This window comes from Centruroides vittatus, unplaced genomic scaffold (genome assembly GCF_030686945.1).
Source record: "Centruroides vittatus isolate TY-2023 unplaced genomic scaffold, ASM3068694v2 contig_979, whole genome shotgun sequence".
NCBI lineage: Eukaryota > Metazoa > Arthropoda > Arachnida > Scorpiones > Buthidae > Centruroides > Centruroides vittatus.
This window is the reverse complement of record NW_027122650.1, coordinates 1,734,535-1,740,534: the sequence shown is the minus strand read 5'-3', so window position 1 is coordinate 1,740,534 and position 6,000 is coordinate 1,734,535.

The window sequence follows — 6,000 nt, the reverse complement described above, 5'->3', positions numbered from 1 at the left end:
TTAATCAAAAACTATTTTATCGATACAAACAAAATTAATTAGAGAGAGAGTCGAAGATGTAGTTTAAAAAAAATGTTTTTTTTTTAGATCTTTCCTTTTTAGATTTACCTTCAAAAACGTATACAAATATATGCTTATTCTTGGAATTTTCGAGATTAGTGGTTTTTTTATAGTTATTACAGTTGTTTATTCTAAAGATTCTAAAAAATTGTTCAGTTATTTACTGGATTTTTGTTAAAAAAACGAAAATTGCGTTAAGATTTTTTTTTTTTTGGATTTTCTTCGTAAAAATTTTAGAAAATTCAAATAAAAACCTGTTAAAAATTTTTTTTAAGATTCTAAAAATCAAAATATCATTTTTCAGATGAAAATTTAGCGAATGATTCCAAAAATTCTACATTTTTAAAACCATTTGCCAGATTTTCATCTAAGAAATGAATCCAGGAATTTTTCTTATATATTTCCTTCAAATTTCACGTATAAATATTAGATATTTTTTGAGAAAATATTTTTAAAAAACATATTTTAATGAAAATTTAGCAAATAATTCTGAAAATTCTTAGAATTATTAATTGAATTTACGTCTAATGGTACGAAATATCGCGCATCTTTTTTGTGTTAAATTTGAAAGAAAATACACCAAATTAAGCAGTTTTTGGAAAATATTTTTTAAAGATATGTTTTGTTTTTAGATAAAAATTGAATAAACAATAGTTAAAATAAATTTATGTTTTTTCTAAGGATATTTTTAGAATTTTATAACTTTTTAAGGTTTATTTATATAATTGATAATTAGAGAAACTAGGACATTAAATTTTCTCAGAACTTCCTTCAATTATTTATGTTCTGGCGACATTATTTAATTTTAATTCCTTTTTCCTGTAGTTTTTTTAGATTATAATTAATTCTAATTAGAAATAGTTAAATATCTTACCTTAAAAATCTTTTTAAAATTATTTGGAGAGGAACTTCTCACCTAAAAAACTATAAATACAAAGCAGCCTTTTAGTAAGTAGATTTTTCTAAATTTTCATGTAAAAAGAAGGCATATCGAATATATTACTCGGAAGATAAAGATTACTAAATTTCATCTAAAAACACTCGTATCGACTACCTTTTTTTTTAGTGAGAAGACATCGCTGCATCTACATCTAAAAAACAAATATCGAGTGCATTTTTTTACTTGGAGAGTTTGAATTGTTGTGTTTTCATCCAAAAAAAAAATAAATGTCGAATGTCCTTTTGGAAATCAGATATTACTAAATTTTATCTTTAAAAAAGCATATTGAGTATCTTTTTTAGAAAGCAGACATTGCTGAATTTTTGTCTAACAGATGCATATCGAGTACGTACCATTTTTGGAAACAGGCATCGCTGCATCTACATCTAAAAAAAACAAGTACCCAATACCTTTTTTGGCTTGTAAATTTCTAAATTTATATCTAAAAACACCTCATATCGAGATGTTAGCAATGAACAAGATTTCCAAACGGGTTATTCCCAACAAACCAGATTGTTTTGACCCCGTTGACCCCAGACCTTAAATTAGTGTTATTTCGCTGTTTAATAGGGGTTGACCGAACCAACGACTGATAAATACTTCTCCCCTTCATCCAGATTTCTTTTTTTTTATTTATTTTTTTGCTATTTTCCCCGGTGGAAGGGGGTTGTCAGCTGTCTGTAACTGAGCTACAGACCACCGTGTACCGACTCAATGATTTAATTGGTGATTCAAAGAAGCATGGACAACGTGTTTGTCATCCGGATCTCTCCTCTTCTACATCATTAGAGAAACTAGCTCCAACTGATAAAGATTAATCGATTAAAAATGGTTATTCAGTTTAGTTTCCTGATGGTGTTCAATCATGTAAAGCATTTCTAATGATTCAGTGAATATCTTTGTTTATTTTTTTTTAATACGAAGATATATGTGAGTCTATGAAGGATGTAAACGTGACTTTTCTGAGTTGGCGAAATGTATAGTTATCATAAAAGAAATAAAGAAAAAAAATAGAAAAAAAGGAGCCAGTGAAGAAAGAAAATGTCTGCTTCCAGACACCAAGTAAGACGCATTTATCATTTTGTCCATTATTATCTTGGAGCAGATGGTTTGTCAAGTTTGTTGCAACGAGATAACACTCGTTTTTACAAGATTTTATTGAATAATTTATTTGAATTGTGTAAAATAATAAAATTGCGTTGAAGAATTAGCTCATTTCTCTGGCGTATTTTCTTAAAAAATGCGGCAAAAAGTGATCTACAACATCAAAAAACCATTTACAACGCAAATTCTCTGTGATCTTGGTGTAAAGAATGCGCTAACAATCGACAAAATTGTTATTATTGTACTAGGAAAAAAATTCTGAATTTTTAAAAATGTTTTTAGAACAATAACTTGAATTTAATCCTACTTCAACGATCAATTATAAAATACAACAGTCATACATATTCAATAATTCAAATTGAACTTTCACATTTAGGATATTAATTGATGAATATTGGCTTAGGAGATGAATTATTGTTTATATTACTGTCAACAACTTGTCACCAAGTGTACGGTAGTCGGTGTTAGAGAATTTCCATCTGGATACTTAGCGGACACTAATCTATCATGTGCACCATGTGCTAACTATCTGTATCCGTAATACTTCGGTGTCATCAGTGGGGTCGTCTTATGTTTGTACGAAATGGCTAACTCGAGTAAAAATCTCGATAATGCCACCTGTTGTAGATGGGAAGGTGAATAAACCTGTCAGGAAATGGCGCCAAACTGGTGACAACACTTGACGCCATCCCGTTGAGGATATTTACGACGTCGAGATTGTCGTATGTCTTACGTAGATGTCCCCTTTTATACCAATTGACTGTTTGCACTAGACGTTACCCCCTTGATCTGCATGCTAATGAGGACAGGAAAAAAAAAATCCTGAAGTACTGTAGGGTTATTCATTTAGTGATGAATTCTATTGTTGCAACTAGCGTGTGTCACGTGTGACAACACCGTATTAACCCTTACAAAATGGCTCCACCCCGTTTATGACAGGTTTGCTGACATATTGGATTGACCAATAAGAAGATTTAATAAGAAATTTAAGGGTTTAAAATATTAATGTTTAAAGGGTAATTTATTATGCATCAATACGTAGACGTAATTTACGTGTGACGAAAATTCACATAATTCAAAATTGTTTAACAGAAGTGAGTTTTAAAGATCATAAAAGGAGGTGGAGTTATCAACCAGGCGTTAACCATACGAACTGCTGTTGTTACAACAATGGGTGGTACGGTGACGTGGCGAAAGAACAATGGACAACAGTCTTATGCGACTGTCAGATAATAAATTATCGTTTAGACATTTAAAAAAGTATACCGTATTTGTAAAGAACATAACAATGTGATATCCATACCAGCGTAGATAACACGTGAAATAGGTGCACAAAACTGATTTGTCGAGCCACGTTGTACCGAATGTTAATTACTAAGTAGACCACATATTCATTCTCTTGGTATTTGTAGACGTGTGAGGTACAAAATCAAACTGGAAAGAGGGGGGAAACGCCAACAAGTTTTGTATATCTCATCAAGTAGACAGTAGCGAAGTGATTTGAGCATTGCTGGAGGTCCTAATGCTGCCGGCATCACCAATTAAACAGAAAGAATAGGGCAGATCTTTGGTGCATCCCACAAAGTGAAGGGTGTGGTGAGGCTATATTTCATCACTATTGTGTAAGATTCAGCAGAGACGAGAGTGAGTGAGTTCGTTGATAAAGGAAACAGCAGCCACTTTGATTTATACCTCGCCTGTATTCTGTATAGAAGAAAACTCCTTTCACGAGGCGGTACTTTGTATTAACCTATGAATTTTTTTTTTTTTTTTTTTTTTTTTTTTTTTGTATATTCAATGGCATGCGATGTAAATACTCAAATGCCAAAAATTCGGGAATCCAAAAATAAAGCAAAATTAGAAAATAAAAATATTACCTACTTAATAACTACCAAAACAGGGAAAAAGTTGAAAACACAATTCATTAATTTACCTGTTAGGCCTAATAAACGTTTTAATGTTTACTTTCCTAGCAAAGTGTCATTCTTTACCTCCGCTTCACGGTTAATTTAAAACCGAAACAATCTCATTTACGCATGCTCAATTTCAAACGTAACATAATCGCTAATCTGGCATCACTGCCAATATTTCAAAACTGTCAATGTTGCCAGCTTTTTAAAATAATACCAGAGGAAAAAAGAAAAATTAAATTGGTTATTCCGACAGGATCTGGTTTAGTAGAGGTGTGTTAAAGGGTACAATATATATACTGTATATATAAACGTGAGTGGTGTAATGCGAATTCGGTAGCATTAATAATAATAGAAATGGCAGGAAACAGGTCTGTCAACTCGGTAGGTAAAATGAGAACCATACCGCTATAGGTTCACCACTCCTTAATCATAGAGATAGGTCTATCGTTTTGACGTAGTGGTGATGAATGAACGACATCCCGCAGCGTCACCTAATAGAAATAAAATACTTAAAAAAGTCATACAACTGCTTCCCATTAATGATCGATATATATTAATCAAATCGTTTCGTTCAATTATCTCCGAACGACGTATTTAAAAGAAGGGACGAGTTAAAGAGTTTTTAGCGTAGTTTTCTAAAAATATCTTTAATATATCGCTTCGCATTTGGGTGCTTTAAAATATACTCGTTTCTCTCTATTATTCTCTTTATTGAAAAGAAAATTCCGGTTTTTAATTAAATAGTTAAAAAAAAAAAAAATACTTCTTTTCCGTAATTTTTGTATTAAAAAGTTATTTTAAGCAATCGCTTATCAAAAACTACAATTTTCTTTAAGCGATGCTTTTTCTAAAAAACGCAAACTTTTTTTAAGCAATTCTTTTCCGATTTTTTCGCTTCATTGAATCAGATTTTCTCAAAAAATACACTTTCTTTGTAGTAATTCCTTTTTTTTTTCTAAAAATATGGCTTCGATGAAGTAGTTCATTTCCAAAAAAATATAACTTCTTTTCGGCAATTCTTTTTCGAAAATACAAATATTTCCAGCGGTTCTTTCGTTCGAAAAATACAACTTCTTTTAAGCAGTTATTTTTCATAAAGTAAAGCTTTCTTTAAAAATCTTACTTTAAAAAAGATGCAACTTTCTTTAAGTAGTGCTTTTTTAAAACAATATAACTTTAGTTTAAGCAATTTTATCAAACGTTTTCCGTTTCTTTGAATCGGTTTTTCTAAAAACGTATCGAAGCAGTATTTTTGAAATTCTACTTAAAATATCCACATGGTTAAAGCAATTCTTCCCCCAAAATATAAGCAATTCTTTTCCAAAAATATTGTTTTTTTTTTTTTTTTAATAAAGAGAATGCTAGAAAACTGCTAGACCTAATTGAAACGATTCCATATCAAAATACATTAATTCTTTAAAGCGATTTTATTAATTTTCAAGCAATTTTCTTCCAAAATATTCCTTTTATTTTAAGTGCTTACTTTTCGAAATTTAATTGTTTCTAAAAAGAAAGTTTTCTTTGACTTTTCCCTCGACTGTTATCAGTGTCTCGTTTGCCTATCTGGGAAATTTGTGCAGGGAATGTCAAGAAAATTAGAAGACTCCAGTTAAGGTACTCAGGTAGTAGAGATAAGAAAAGAATGTCGAAAATAAAGCTCCCTAGTAACACCCCCTAAGCGGTGGTTCTCTGATCTAACCTGACAGTAACCCGAAGCTCGTTTCCGCATTCGAAGATGACTGTAATACATTAACACAGTGATCGATTCATAGCATCTACCGCGCATAGTTTGTAGACGATCGGTAACGGCAATTAATTCGCTCGTTACGCTTTTTTTAACTGTACTTTTTTTAATGTCGTAACAGATGATGCATTCGAAGAGACGTCATACGTCCTTACCCGACACGTAATTCATGTATATAGTTGCTCTATCCCTATCAGGACAATGTGATTTATTGTGTCGAAGATGAGTCCGTTACCAGA